Here is a 16,478-nt window from a genome sequence, read left to right as displayed (position 1 = left end):
CCACGTGACCCCCCTCAGCCCCCGTGACTAGCCGCCTCCGACCCCTCCCCTCCGGCTACAGCCCGTTTTACCCCGCCCCTCCATCCCACGTGACAGCCTCTTTCCTACCTGACTGGCTCCTCCCTTTCCCCCGGGCCGGACCCGGCCGCCGTCTCAGCTGCCCGACTCCAAAATGGCAGCCGCGCACAGCGCGCACCCGAGCGGCCGGACCTCCCTGACTCCCCGGCCACCCCCCTCTCGCTCCCTGCCTCCCTACTTCGGCCTTCACCTACACGCCTCCGGATTGGCCGCTAAGAATCCCGCCCCTCCAGAGCCCCGCCTGCTATTGGTCACGGTAGGCTGCCCTTCAGAGAGGCGTGCCCCCGCCGCCCCCCGCCCCGGGAGGTATTTTCCATTCCGGTGGGGGTTGGGGGGAGGGGGGAGGGGAAAGGGTGAAGGGGGGAGGCGGCCGGGGAAGGGGGTGGGGGCCTGGCGGGGGCATCCGGCAGAGCTGGGGTCCCCGGGCTCCGTCCAGAGGAAACGAGACTGCGCTCGATCGGGCAGTCGGAGGGGACGGGACGGGACCGGCGGGCGAGCGGGCGGACTCGCCCTCTCGGTGACTGCGCCGTCCGGGCCCGTCCGCCTGGCCGCAGGTGCCCCTGGATGAGGCCGCCCCGCGCGCCCCGACCGGTGAGTGTCCCCGCGGCCCGCGCCCGGCCCAGCCAGCGCCCGTTCCCGGGCCCCCGCACAGCCGTTAGCGGCCGCCTGCCGGTCCTCCGGTGCCCGCGCCCGGCGCACTCCGCCTCCGGCCGTCGCCTCCACACCCCGGGCAGAGGCAGCGCCGGCCCTCCGGCCGGGAGGAGACGGCGGGCGGGGGTCGGCGAGTCCGGGCCGCGAGCCCTGTGCAGACTGCTCTGCGCGTAGTGGGGGCTTGCGCTTAGTAGGCTGTCAGTGCATTTCTGAGGAATTATTTTTCTGGTTGGAGGGACGTGGGGCTCCTAAAGGGAAGGGGGTCGTTCAGAGCCAGTAGGAGGGCGTTCGTGATAGGGGTCGGAGGGAGGCCACCGGAGACCGTGGGGACAGTTAACGCGCGCTGCGGGGAAGGGGCCAACCGGCTAAGTCACTTGGGCTCTGAAGCTTGATCCGGGGGTCTTCAAGGTCGACAAGAAGCGGTCTACAGGGAGATGTGAGAACCGGGGAGCTTGGATGGGGAAGTGACCGGGGCACCTCCGGAGGTTTAACCCGAGGTGGAAAGGGATGCGCAGGCGTCCGCTGGAAGACCCTTCTGTAACTACTTGGACTCCTAGAATTCTTTGGTGCTGGGATTTGGGCATTCAAGTAGCCAAACGAACTGACTTTCTGGAGAGGGAGTTGCATTCAAAGAAGGATGCTAAGAAGCAGTTTAAGTACTCATGTCGGTTTGGTTCCGAACTTTGAAAGACTGGGGGATTGGATTCTCGATGTGATTTTTGACATTTTATTTTGGCATTCCAACCAAGACGAGGCTTGCTGCTGGAACTTGTCAGTTATCCTTTATTTTAAAATGTATGTACATGTTTGATGGTGTTTTACCAGTTACTAGTTTTGCTGGAAATGCTCCTAACTGTACCTTGAAATTCTTGTAGCCGCCTCTACATCTGCTAAATAGCCAGCCTTTCTTCAGTTCTCTCAATCTATAGCTGCGGCTGTCTTACTTCTTCCTGATTTAACATTTAGAGTGGACTGACTGGTATTAGAATTTGCTACTTACTTTTGTTTTACAAGATTATTAGGTAATTCGCATGCTTTCTTTCCCTTGCTTTTAATTGTTTCTTTACAAGATCAACTTTAAGTCTCGTATTGGGAAGATGCTGGTAAGGTAGCAGCTCTAGAAAGTAGTTGAGCTTTCTAACAGTTGAATGTTAATGTCAGATGCTTAGTTTAATTTTAATAATCTTGTATTTGCATAACTTTTGAGAATGGGTTAGGAACTCAGAAATGCATACCGGGGTCAGGCTGTTGCAGTCCACAAATTCTACCTCTGGCACCCCTTTAAGGTTCTTCATGTGACTGAGAAGAGGAAGCTAAGAATTGCACAGCAAGATCTTTTCATCTTTTAAATATTTTCTTAATCATATATCTGTTACCTTACTAATTCCTCACAATTTAAAAAAGGGAAGCCTTTTTTTTTTTTTTAAGGGCGTACTTAACCATATTTGAGAAAATTTGTAGAGGATATGTTGCCCTGTAATGTAATTCATCAGAGAAAAATGTTCTGCAAAAAAGTACTAATATTTTCATTTGGCACCTTTCTAGTTTTTCAGTAACTGATGGATAATTACATTTTTTTCCTCCCTATTGTCCTTGAATTTTACTATTTGTCCTTAGGGAGAATGTACTGGCACACAAAACAGTAGCCTAAAATATTGAAACCTAACACCTTTTAGCATTATAATAGCTTCTACATTATTCGCCTTGAGACTCATCTATGGTAAACTAGTGGTCCTGAAGGCTTTCCCTTATCACCTTAGTTAAGAATGGGCTGTTTTCTCCTTTTGTAGAACCGAGGAAAAATAATGTTTAATGCCTGCAAAGTAATGATAATAACTAAATAGAATGAGAATGGAAAGCTTGGAAAAAAGATGTATGTCCAAGAGTCACATTTGTGTTAGAGCTGGGAGAGTAGGCCATGGAGATGATTATTTTGCATCAGGAAACCGAGCACCAGAGCAGTGGAAGGGACTAAATTGCTAGTTAGTGACAGAGCCAGGATCGGTGGGCAGGTCTCTGGACTCTAGTCCAGGGTTTTTCTACATTATCACGTTCACGTTGTTTATTTCTAAAGGGTTGCAGTGCCAATTATAAATGGTTTTTGGAGTATTTGTGGTGATGTTCTCTTCTAAGGATTGGGAAGTTTGAGTTGACTACGTTTATACATGAAATGATGCAAAACTGGATGAGCTTTTATTGAAAAGTTTTAAACAATATACTTCATTGTTAGTGGAAGTGCTGATATTTCTCTGTCATTGGAAAGAGACAAACTGTCATGCCATCTAGATTAAAATATTAGATGAGCTTAAAGCAGGCTAGTGTTCTGTCATTTTTATGCTAAAAATTAATTGCTTACAAGACCTTCAGAATCCAAAGGCTTCTGTATTTTCAAAGTAAATTATATGAAAATTATTATTCTCAGTAAGTGTGTGAGTTTTGTTATGTTAAAATGGGTTTGGAACCTTTAAAAATAAGCAGTAGTAGAATTACATGATAATTATGAAAACATAATTTCTATCATAGTTGTAACAGAACGACTGACTTCATATCTCAGCCACTTAATAACATTATGATGTCTGGCAAGTGATTTAACTACTGTGTACTTAGGTTTCCTCATCTGTAGAGTGAGGGTGATAAAAGTACCTATCTCATAGGAGAGTGGTGAGGATTCAAAGTGTTTCTTTCCTTAGCACACAGTAAATGTGCAACAGATATTGGACCCTATTCTCTATGGCTCATTAGTTGTGTACAGACACTTGTGTGCCCATTTGTTTCTTTGCTATTAATGAAGTCACTTTGAGGCTACAACAAATTCCTACATAAATACATGATCACATAGTAGCCTGTCTTATTACAAGGCTCTTAGTGCAGATGATGCCCTCATGTTTGTTTTCTGCTTTCTCTGTTCATCTTGGGCCTTCAATTAGGTGTGCATATCAAGTTAGAGTGAGTGCATCTGTTTTTATGAATGTCATCTGGAGACCCTTGTTGCAATGACATTATTCTAGAATCAAAATGTCAGTAATTGATTTGCAGGTATTCGAGTGAAAATGCAGTGAGTTCCAAAGGCTTACTGGGTAAGCTTAGGTGAGGAAATCAGGAATTTGTAAGATGTTATTCATTACAATCCCTTTCTGTTGGTGAAGCCATGAGAATATCCTTGAACCTTGTTTTTTATTAAGTGATTGTTTTGATGACTGCATTCATTATACTGTTAGGGTTTATTGATAAAATTTGTGTAATTCCAATTTTGTAACATTTTGTTCTTTTTACTTTGCTGTAACCCAGGTCTAATTAGTGTATGAACATGTGGTTTAGCAGATGTTTTTTAAATGACAGTGGTGGACTTTTCCTACGTGTTCTTTGGTTCTGCCTTATCAGTTTCTTCTGTTGCTTTTATAATAGCTCTTCTGCCTTAACTTTGGTTCTCATGCACCTTTACCTACTGTCACAACATGTAACTTCTTACTGTCATACAACTGTAATTTTTTATGCTCTTTTTAAACATTAATTTCAATGATTTAAAAAATGTGTATCACATATTTTTAATTACCCTTATTTTTAGAGTTTCATTGAATTGAGTCTGTTTTACAGGTTAGAAAGTAAAATCAGAAACAAGTGTAGCTCAAAAGCATTTTTATGTTAGTTATAGATTCGTGCTATTTTGTTTTAGATCTCAGGCAGGCATTCTCTTTGTAGGTACTTCAGGTGATAAATACATGGATCATCCCTTTAATCTGAAGTAAGCATTACACGGAGCTATCAGAAGCTTTCAGGATCATATTTTTCTTTCACTGATACAGAATTTTAATGTTTGAGAGTGACCAACTCTTATTCTTCTTTTGATTAACTATTATAACAAAGATTACGAAACTATTACAATTTAAAATTGGTCATTTTTGGAATCATGAAATGCTTATAAGAATTTTGTAGAACTTAGACATGCAGATCTTTTCTTTCAATCATTACATAATCTAATTATGCGAATAAAATATTTAAGTATGGTTTCAAGAGTCTTTAGAAATACCATGTTATAATAAAATATAACCAATTATTGCTCAATTTTTCATTAAGTTGCAGTTTTTTAATAGGTTTAAAAATAATTATGGCATTGTGAATTGCCAGTTATTCATATTGAAAATTAATGGCTACAAGGACTGAGTAGGTATGGACCATGAAAACTACTTTCTTAGCTTCAATGTAGATGTTAGAGAATGCCCAAAGGAAAATACGAATCATTTTCCTTACTCAATAAATTCTTTTTCTGAGTTAGCCAACTGTCTTACTTTTTAGGGGGTAATAGAGAGAGGGCTTTTGAATCTGGTTAGAGCAGAAGTAATCTTGAAGGGTAACGGGTTGGACTGTTGATTCATGTTAATGTTGGGTAAATTTACATCTGAGTAGTTTAATTGAGAATTAGTTACCTGCCTTTAGGTGAAAAATCCTAAGGAATAACTTGAGAGAGACCATAATCGTAATGACACTTATTGCCAAGTACAGTAGAGTAAGAATATATTTCCACAGTTTCTCTAAGCCTTTTGCTTATGTGATGTTTAACACCAAAATTAGATTTACCTTTGCTTTGATGAGATGTCATACAATAATCTATCGAAGCTAATAATAAACAGTGAGGGAGATAATTTTGAAAAAAAATATTTTTGAAATAGGCTTATTGTTCTGGGATTGTCTGCAAATACGACTTCTTTATTTTATTTGACGACTCCTATACCAGGAATAATATCCAGTCTTTCTCTTCCGGGCAAGATTCTACAGTTCGAGGTGGTAATCAAGTATTGATATACTGTATTTCAAGCAATTAAAAAGGATAGAAGCTTACTTAAATAATGTATATGTACTTAAAATGGAACATGAAAGGTAGAATGATGGCACAGGAATGATTTGGGAACTGAACTTCAAGCCTTCATATATAGTGGGTAGTCAGAGGAAGGGGAGTTAAGAATTTGAGGTCGGAAAGAGAGAAATTTGGAGGAAAACCAGGATTTTGTAGGAGTTTAGCCCTAATGTAGACCCTGGGTTCTCCAGATTAGTGTGTCTTTGTATAAGGAAAACAGGTGAAATATTCCAAAGCTGAAGAATAAACTTACTAAAACATTAAATAAAATCTATTGGGGGGAAGGGGTTAAAATATTCAGATAGCCAAAGGGGAGCTTATTTATCTAATTACTTAGTCTTTGACTTTGGTTATTAACATGAGGAAATAGTCCAGCCTAATTACCCTTCAGGTGATCAGTGCTGGGACCAATTTTACTTAACCTTTTTTTTTTCTTTTTTTATAAATGATTTAAAAGACAGACTGGCAGTGAAAGTTGCCAGATTTGCAGCTGACTCTGTGTGCTGTTCCAGGTAGTTGACAGCCAGGCCAACAAGGAGAAGCTACAGGAGCATCCTTTGATGAGTTTCCGTGTGGCAGAGAACAAGATAATGCATTTAGGAGAAGACACTCCAAATTATATTTACAGGACCTGAGTTGTGACCCAGGAAGGGGATCCAGAAGTCATGGAGATAGCTTCTTCGAGGGCATTTATTGTAGTCGTTGCTGGGCCACAGAGTCCTGGAATGTGTTGAGGGTTCTTGGGCATAGTTCTGAAGACAAAAATGATGTACATGGAAATAATTATAAAAGAGATTACCTTTTTCTTTCTTTTTTTTTTTTTTTTTTTACTTTATTGTGTTCTAGGCTAAGTGATTTGCAGTCATTTTTTTTTTTTCATTGAATTCTCTGAACAATTCTGAAAGGTAAGTGGCATTGTCCAACTTTCTCAAAAATGGAAATTTGACTCAGGGAGGTTAAGCGACTTTCCCAAGTTACCCAATATGTGATGGAGTAGGGACTAAGGCCCCCATCTTTTGATTGTTAATCCTAAATGTTTCCCAAGACATTAACAGGCATCTTTTAAAACTTATAATGATTTAATTTAGGGTTTATGAAATGCCGTTTTTCTTCTTTGTTGTGGCAGCTTTGGATGCCATTACCAGGAGAGATCATATCTATATATTTGGAGAGGATTTGGAGCTATTCCTTAAATTCCTGATTTTTAAGGAAAGGTAAGGGATCTTTTGGTGTACAGTTTTACCCTAGAGATTGGAAAATAGCACAGGCCATCCATATAATGTTTCTCCTCTTCACTATAAAATGTTGGATCATTAATGGGCATTAATAAGGTAACAGTCAATAAGAAAAATCTTGTTTGGTAAAAACAACACTAGAGTTAAGAGTCCAGATACTGGGGGCGTCTGGATGGCACAGCGGTTAAGCGTCTGCCTTCGGCTCAGGGCATGATCCCTGCGTTATGGGATCGAGCCCCACATCAGGCTCCTCCGCCATGAGCCTCCTTCTTCCTCTCCCACTCCCCCTGCTTGTGTTCCCTCTCTTGCTGGCTGTCTCTATCTCTGTCAAATAAATAAATATAATCTTTAAAAAAAAAAAAAGAGTCCAGATACTGGATTCTTCCAGTGGTATGAAATAAGTGGTGTGAAAAACATTAGGATAGCATTGAAATAGGTGTAATACACTTGCTCTGGGAGTAGGGGAAGGCTTGAGATGTCTCTTGAGAGATGAGCAGGTGAAGAGGGATTGTGGAGTTCTAGGCAGAGGTAATAGCAGTATGTTAGATGAATAATAACTTTTTTGAACTGCAGTTTCCTCAAACAAGTTAAAATATAAGAAAGTATCTTAAATTTTACTTAGATGAGCAGCATCTGCTGTATATTGTTAACCTTAGAAATGAAACTGCTAGCTATTTTACCAGCAAAAAATGGGTTTACCTGGAAATAGAGAATTGCAATTCCAAACAAGCAAGCTGTGGCAAAACCACAAGCAAGTCTAGAGAACAAAGGAGAGGACCTCTCTCTCACAGAGGAAAGGGGGAAAATGGGAGGGCTGTTATAAACAAAAAGTTCATTGGGTTAAACTAGCAGTTGGAAGTATAGTGGCTTTCATTGGCTGAGTTGTGACAGTCGCATTGGCTGGGCTGTTGCCCTTCCTGCTGGGATAGTAAAGTAGTAGCTAAAGGAGTAGTGACTTGCAAGGTACCTTTCTTCGTGTTGGGTCTGCAATTGACAAAAGTGATAGAGTGTGAGAGCTCCCCCTGCTGGCCTCCTGGCTCCATTCTAAATGAGGTTTCTTTGTTTCCTTTTAACACCACACACACACACACACACACACACACCCTTGATATTTGTTGATGAGGTTGCAAGAATCAAGTGAGTAAGTATATGTGAAAGTACTTCATAAGATTTTAGGTGCTCTCCCAAGAATTATAGAGGAATACTGATGTTCTTGTAAAGGATGGACAAAGAGGGTACTAGGAAGACTTAAGTAGCAGGGGGAGGAAAGTACAAGAGGAGAAACAACAGAAATGGGAAAGGGAGGTGTAAAAGATGAAGGAAAAGGGTAGATGTGAAGAAATTTGAATTATAGTTCTCTTTGTGTCTGTCAATCAAAAGGAGGATAATAAATCTGCAACTGAAGACTTTTAACATTAATTTACGGTAAGGAAGAAGCTCAGCAAGCAGTTGAAATATTTTACTCACTTTTCCATTTAGTCTACGCTGACCAGGTTAATAAGAATATGACAATAAGCTAATTGAGAGTTGACTGTATCTTCTGATGGTTCGTTTGCTCATTACTTCTGTACAGGTTTAGCTAATGGCTTTAAATAGTATAAGGGTGATCATAAAAATAAAGCAGGCTGGACTGAGTTTCTATTTATTCTAGATTATTAAAAATGAAAGGGTATAGTGTGTTTAAGGAGAAGGATGAAATTTGATCTGTCAAAAGAGTACAAAAGAAAATTAGGAAATCAGACTAGAATCAAGGTAGAATGGGAACAAGTTGTTAATGGTCTCATATGCCATACAAGGAGTTTGGGTTTTTATTTTGTTTTGTAGATGTGGAAGTGACACAGTTTGCTGTTGTAGAAAGCTGGTTATAGCAGTAGTAAAGAGAATAGTCTGGAGGAATAGAGTTTGGAGATATTTATTCACCAAGTAATACATATGGCAGGGTAAGTGAATGAGGCATTTTCTCTGGCCTCCAATATATTGGTAGATCACATGCAGGGATGCATTTAAGGCTCTGTGTAGTTAGTGTTTGGAGGTGATAGAAGCTGAGGATGAATCTAAGGTTTCTGATTTGGCAGTTGAATAATATGTGCAAGTTTGAGAGAGGGGGAATAATGGGTTTTCAGGTAAGTAGTATGCTTTTTAGATAAATAATAACGTGACCAAAACATCAGCTGGAAATATGGGTCTAGCTCAGAAGTGTGGCCAGGTTTATAGATAGGATTTGGAAGGCAAAAGGTTTAGAGTTGAAACTTGTGAAATTAAGTGAGTAATGACCATAATTCCTAAATAATAATGTATGCAGAACAAAACGTAACCGCCAGTACTGGTACTTAGTCCAAGAGTGTAGACATTTTTTAATATTTACCTTTTGCCCATCTCAACTCAACCTCCCCCCACCATCTAACCCTACAAAGCATATGTAGAAACATTTACTGCCAGAAATATTTAAGAGTCCTTGGAACAGTGTACCATGGTACACTGGTCTTCCAGTACAACAGTGGGAATTTGTAACAAATGCACTTTCTTATTCCTCACTGAAACTCTCTTTGGAATCCCGTTTGCTTCCTGGGCTGGTGAGGTAGTCTGAACAGATAATGAAGCCTGAAGGCTTTTTTCGCCTTCTTTAAAACCTAGTCCAGAGCCATCCTAATCAACCATCTCTTTGCCTCTCTTTCTCTCCTACCCTTTAGCATTATAGAGCTTAAGGCTCCGGCAAATAGAATGCATTCCAAGAGGGAAAAGTAAAAACATCGCAAGAGAAAGAACCTCGAAGAGAACTGTAATCTTTTCAATTCTCTTCCAAAGATTCTACTCTCTAAACCAGGGGACGGAGTTGGTGAGTCATTAAGAGGAGGTGTCCAAACTTAGTAAAAATAAATAGTCCATCTATTAGGAGCAAGATCTTCAAGTGCTGAAAGAATTTGGAAAAAATCTGAGGTGGTTTAGCACTTAGTGGAAAAGATGAGTTTTTGGTTCAGTTTTAAAGGAGGTAGAACGTCAAGGCTGTGCAGGAAACAGTAAGAATACCACTATTAAGGAGTTGAGAAAACTGTACGAAAAAAAAGCAAAGGAACTGATCGACAGAATTCCTTATCTAAAATGCATAGTTTAAGTTGGAATTAATGAGAAATTAGGGTAGTTAGAGGATCAAAGACTATAATTTGGAACTGGAAGTCCCTAAAGGGCCTAAGTAGAAATGTGAACACACAGGACTATTGTAACCATAATTGAAATAGCAATTAAGCATCTATGGAAAATGACAGCTGATCAATTTATGATGTATGTTGCACTGATTAATTTATAGACTACCTAAATCTTTTATATTTTCCCTTTTGTTATTATGTGTGTGCTTCTGTAACAGTGGTTCTCAAACTTGCCTGGGCATAAAATTTGTATGAAGCTCTTGTTTAAAATATAGATTCATCCATGTTACATGTAACAATAGTTAGTTCCTTTTAGTTGCTGAGTAGCATTCGGTTGTATGGATATACTATAATTTATCGGTTTTTACTGTGGAAAAGGGTTGTTTCCGGTCTTTAACTGCTAGGACTAATGCTCCTATGAACATTCTTATACGAGGCTTTCGTGACATGAATATTCCTTACATGTGGGTGACTACCTAGAAGTCGACTTGCTGGGTTATAGGATGTGTGTACGTTTAACATTATGAGAAACTGGCAGAACAATTTCTAAGGTGGGTTTACCATTTTATACTCCCGCTAACAATGTCCCTTCTTCATTTGTTTTACAGAAGAGTTTGGGTACAGTTGATTTTCTTCCTTAAATGTTTGATAGAATTCACCAATGAAGCTATCTGGGCCTGGAGGGTTGTGTTTGTTTGTTTGTTTGTTTGTTTGTTTGTTTGTTTGTTGTGGAAGGGTTCTTAATTAAGGATTCAATTTTTAAATGAAGAGATGTAAGTCTATTCTATTCTTTTTATTCCTGTTTCAGTAATTTGTGCTTGAGGCATTTGTCCATTTTACCTTTCCTCTCATGATTAGTCTAGCTAGGGCTTATCAATTTTCTCTGTCCTTTAAAAAATCAGCTTTTGGTTTTGTTGGTTTTCTCTGTGGTTTATTTTATAGTTCGAGTTGAGCTCTTTCATTAATTCCTTACCTCCTCCTTACTTTGAGTTAATTTGTTATACTTTTTCTGGCTTTTAAGGTAAAAGTTTAGATCATTGAATTAAGAATTTATTTTAAAAAATTATCAACTTTTAAAGCCATAAATTTTCATTATCATTTCAATTCAAAATCTTTTTTTTTTTTTTTACTTGTAATTTTTTCTTTGACCTATGGATTGTTCTGAAGTGTTGTCAAATAATTTCCAAATATTTGGGATTTTCCAGGTATTTTGTTACTGTGTTTTCATTTAATGCCATTTTGGTCAGAGAACATAGTCTTAATAATTTCAATCCATTTAAGCTTTTTGATTGGTTTATGTCCCAACATATGGTGTATCTTGGTTAATGTTCAGTGTGTACTTGAGAAGACTGTATCTTCTCCTATCGGGTGCTGTGTTCCATAGAGTCAGTGAAGTTAGGTTGGTCTTTGTATATCTTCTTATATTTTTACCAATTTGCTACTTACTTGTTCTATCAAGAAAGGAGTTGAAGTTTTCACCTACGGGTTTAGATTTGTCTGTTTCTCCTTTCTGTTCCTTCAGATTTGTTTCATGTGCTGAGCACTATTACATGTGTTGCAGCACATTTGGGATTAAGTCTTGTTGATGAATTGACCCCTCTGTCGTCATGAAATACCCTTTATATTGCTGGTAATTTCTCTTGTTCTGAAATCTCTGCGTCTGAAACTAAAAATTCTTTTGATTAATGTTTGCATGATATATCTTTTTCCATCCACTTACTTTTAACTTATTTATGTCATTTATATTTAAAGTGTTTTTTTGGTACACAGCATATAGTTGGGTCTTGCTTTTTTATCCAATCTGACATCGTTATAAGCTTGGTATGTTTAGACTGTGAGTTGGCAGAACTATGGCTGGCAGACTGTTTATGTGAGTGTTTTATTGGGACACAGTCATGCCCATTCACTTACATATTATCTATGGCTGCTTTTATGCTATGATGTCAAGCTTTAATAGTTGGGATAGAGACCATATAGTCCTTAAAGCCTAAAATATTTTCTGGTTCTTTACAGAAAAAGTTTGCCAACCATTAGTTTAGACCATTTACATTTAATGTATTTCTTGATAGGGTTGGATTAAAATGTACTATCTTATTGTATACTGTTTTTTCTTTTTTCCTTGATTTTCTGTCTGCTTTTGGTGGTTATTTTTAATAACAGTCTGCCCTCAAATAATATGCCACTTCATATATAATGCAAAAATCTTACATCATAATGCTATACTCCCATTTCTTCCCATCTTTTGGGCTTTTTTTTTTTTTTTTTCTGTCATACATCTTGATTTTATGTGGGTTTAAACCCCATTGCTGGTTTTGCTTTTGTTAGGCACTTACCTTTTAGAGCAATTAAAAATGGGAAAAATGGGGACACGTGCATGGCTCAGTTGTTTAAGCGTCTGCCAGGGTCCTGGGATAGAGCCCCAAGTTGGCGGAGTCCCTCCTCAGCAGGGAGCCTGCTTCTCTGGCTCTCTCTGTCTCTCCCCCCCACCGCTTGTACATGTACACCCTCTCTCTCTCTATCTCTCTTTCTCAAATAAATAAAATCTTCTTAAAAATGAGAAAAATGTCTTTAATATTTCCTTCATTTTAACCATTTCTTTAGATGTTTATTTGTATAGATCCAAGCTTGTGTCAGGTATCCTATTCCTTTTGTTTAAAAACTTCCCTTTACATTTCTTATAGTGCAGCCTCCCCCCACCCCCTTATTTTGCCTTCAATTTTGAAAGCTATTGTTAATGGATATAGAATTCTAGGTTTTCGGGGCTTTTTTCCTCTCCTTTTAGCACTTTAAAGATTTTTTTTTTTTTAACTATTTTAGTTGCATAGTTTCTGACAAGAATTCTATGGTGATTCTTATATTTGTTTTCCTATATGTAATATGCCTTTGGTTGCTCCTAAGATTTTTCTCTCTTTGACTGGGTTTCAACAACTTTAATATGATACTCCTTGGTGTGGTTTCATTTGTGTTTATCCTTGGGGCTTATTGACCTTCTTAGATCTGTGGGTGTATTGTTTTCATCATATTTGTGAAATTTTTAGCCATCTCTCTTCAAAATTTTAAATTCCCAAGTGTTTCTTTTCAGACTTCAGTCCTACATGTGTTTTTTTGGCAGGTCACTGAATCTCTGTCCATTTTTCTTCGAATCTTTTTTTCTTTTCCTTCAGTTTGAAAAGTCTTTTTCCCTGTCTTCAAGTACACAGATTTTGTTTTAAGTCTCCTTTGTCTAATGTGCTGTTATTTCCATCCAGTTAATTTTTTTATGTCAGATATGCTTTTTTATAGTTCTAGAATTACCACTGTTTTTCTAAAAAATAATTTCCATTTCTCTGTTGAAATCTTTTCTTCATTATGTTCATGTTTTTGTTTAAGCCTCTAAATACTGTTTTAAAGTCCTTCATAGTTCTCGGGGCACCTGGGTGGCTCAGTTGGTTAGACGTCCGACTCTTGATTTTGGCTCAGGTCATGGTCTCTGGGTCATGGGATTGAGCCCTGCATTAGGCTCCACACTCAATAAAGAGTCTGCCTGAGATTCTCTCTCTTTCCTTCCCCCTACTCATGCACACACATTCTCTTCCCCCCATATATAAATCTTTAAAAAAATAAAAAGTAAAGCCTTTATATCAAAAGTTCTCCTAATCCCTGCCACTTCTAGATCCTGATTATAAGTTACCATTTCTTATTTTTTCCTATGTCTGGTAATTTTTTATGAAGTTATGTTGAGTGTCTTGATTTTTTTTTTCTTTCTTGACTATTAAGTTTCGCTCTGGCAGCCAGTTAATTTATTTGTGGATCAGCTTGATCTTTTGAGTTTTGTTTTCAGGGTTTTGGGGTTTGGGTTTTGGCAATTCTAGAATAGCTTTTAGCGTAGGCCTAGTTTGGGCCCACTACTGAATCTTGCCCCTTCTTGTGTCTCCCTTGATTGCCTAATGTCTTCATCAGGGTTTATTCACCTTGGGTTGATGGAAACTGAATGGGCCTGCCCCCATGTGAACTACGGGAGTTGTTTGGATTAGGGATCCGCAGCATTTATTATTTTTTTAGAAGTTGTTTTTTGTTTAGCCTCATAGATTTTCATACAACACATATGCAGATTGGTATTTAGCCAGAAATTTAAGGACACCCTTTTTGCAGGTTTTTGGAGCATTTATATTTAGCTTCTTCCTTTGTGGTAATATGCCCTACAAATTCTAGTTTTCTCAGACTTCACAAATTCCAAGCTCTGTCACCTCAACTCAGTGAGACTATTGCCTCTACTTGAGTTCCCTTTGCATGTGCTGTAGTTCCACACAGAAAGCTGGGACAGTCTTTGGGCTCACCTCATTTGTTTCCCTTCTTTCAAGCATTGTGTGTCCATATGGCCTGTTGTCTGCTATCTGGACAGTTGTTTCATATTTTGACTAGTTTTCTACTTATTTATGGTAGAAGGATAATTCTGGATCTTGTTTTATTCTCTTTTGCATTCATTTTTGAAGGATATTTATGTTGGATATAGAATTTTAAGTCGATAGCATTTTTTCCCCTTGTAGCACTTTAAAGTCATCATTTAAATATCTTCTAGCTTAACTTTTTCTGATAAGAATTTAGTGATTATTTTTACCATTGTTCTTTTGGTGTAATATGTCTTTTTTTGCTCTTCTGGCTGCTTTAAAGATTCTTTTTATCTTTGGTTTCAACATTTTATTTATTCCAGGACTAGCTTAGCCCTGATACAGAGGTATAGCCTTTCTGGGGTATCTATCAAATGCATATGATGTTCGGTGAGGTCTCTCCACTCTAACTGCCCGAATTTGAATGTCTCCCAGACCTTTGCAAGCTCAAATAGTTGTTCACCTCACACTCTGTAGTTGTTTTTCCTGCAGATTTTATTCTTTGGTCTCATTGGAGTCTTGCCTTGTGCTTATGCAGGTTGGTTTCCAGGCAAAGAATTAGGAGATCTCTCTGCAGATTTCTGAAACTTTTTCTCTCCACAACTCCCTTCTTTCTTGTATTCTGACGCTTAAATTCCAGTGACTTCTATTAGCTTCATACTTCAAGTTCTTTTTCCTCAACTCAATGAGATCTCTGTGCTCTTTTTGGGTTTCCCTTTCCTGTGGCACAAGCAGAAAGTCAGGGCATTCAAGAATTTTTGTTTCCCTTCACTCAGGAATGACAGACCTGCACTGCCCAATATCTGCAAATAATATTTTATGTTATTGCTCAGTTTTATGGTCATTTACAGCAGGAGGTCTAGACCAGTACCAGTTACTCCATCATAACTGTAATAGATATGTAGGATTTTAATTTTTCTTTTTTTGAAAAACTTTATAATTTTTGATATATCATACTTTTTAGAGTATGGCTTCATTATAAAGAATGTTAGCTCGTATTTTAATTTTTAAGCCATACCAGAGAGAGAGAAAGAAGAAGGATTTTTAAAAAAAGAAAATATTTTTGAAAATTTTTTAATTTTGAAAACTAAAAATAAAAAATTTAAAATCACATAGAAAGAAAGAAAGAGAACTCAGTATCTCAAAACCCAGAGTTTACCATGGTCATCTTCATTATTTTAGACATCTTTTATTGCAAATATACACATAGAAGAATAACCTTAATTTTTAAATGAATTTATGCAATTCATACCATTTCAGTTAACTAATTTAATTAACAGAGATAAATTTGTTTGAAAAACAACGCTGGAAAAATTGCTTACCCGCAGGTAAAAAAATTTTACTACAAAATATTTTCCTCTAAGCTATGAAATAAACTTATGGAAAAAGTCTCAGAGGTTAGAATCAGTATGTCATAGGTTGTGTGCTTTAATAGGTCTGTCATATTAAAAGAATCAAGTGTTGGCAAATTCCTGCTTTTGGTAGGAGCATAAATTGATACAACTTTCTAAATGGCTACCTTAGCTCAGGCTGCTAGAACAAAATACCATAAACTTATGGTATTATAAACAACAGGGGGCTTATAAACAGAATTTATTTCTCACAGTTCGGAGGCTAGAAGTCCTAGGTAGAGTGCAGCTGTGCTGCACTCTAGTGAACCCTTTTTTAGGGTTGTAGACTGCAGATTTCTTGTTTCCTTACATGGTACAAAGAGAGCTAGATAGCTCTCTGCCTTCTTTTTTTTTTTTTTTTTTTAAAGATTTTATTTATTTATTTGACAGAGATAGAAACAGCCAGCGAGAGAGGGAACACAAGCAGGGGGAGTGGGAGAGGAAGAAGCAGGCTTCCAGCACAGGAGCCCGATGTGGGACTCGATCCCAGAACGCCAGGATCACGCCCTGAGCCGAAGGCAGATGCCTAACAACTGAGCCACCCAGGCGCCCCTCTGGCTTCTTTTAAAGTGCACTAATCCCATACATGAGGGCTCCACCCTCATGATCTAATTACCTCCCAAAGGTCCCATTTTCAAATACTGTCACATCAGGGATTAATTAGATTTCAACATGTGGATTTGGGGGTACACAAACATTCAGTCTATTACAGTAGTAATTTGGTAATATTCAGAATCCTTAAAATTGTTCAGACCCTTTGC

The 16,478-nt window shown here is 38.5% G+C and overlaps 1 protein-coding gene across 4 annotated transcripts in view; it reads left to right on the top strand.

The window, feature by feature from the left end:
- Window positions 1–212: 212 nt before the first annotated feature.
- The window catches only part of SOCS5 (suppressor of cytokine signaling 5), a 56,207-nt gene continuing 39,941 nt past the window's right edge, over window positions 213–16,478 (top strand). The window contains exons 1-2 of one of the 4 annotated variants that reach the window (XR_005832997.1): window positions 463–669; window positions 6,708–7,056. The gene's annotated coding sequence lies outside the window, so the exon portion shown is untranslated. Of the gene's footprint in view, window positions 335–462; window positions 670–6,707; window positions 7,057–9,509; window positions 9,653–16,478 lie in introns of those variants that run through there. The other 3 variants (XM_040623510.1, XM_040623509.1, XM_008699831.2) reach the window with 3 other exon arrangements.

Source organism: Ursus maritimus, unplaced genomic scaffold, assembly GCF_017311325.1.
Source record: "Ursus maritimus isolate PB19 unplaced genomic scaffold, ASM1731132v1 scaffold_6, whole genome shotgun sequence".
NCBI lineage: Eukaryota > Metazoa > Chordata > Mammalia > Carnivora > Ursidae > Ursus > Ursus maritimus.
The sequence above is the reverse complement of the archived record's forward strand: the minus strand, read 5'-3'. Positions and strand labels throughout refer to the sequence as shown.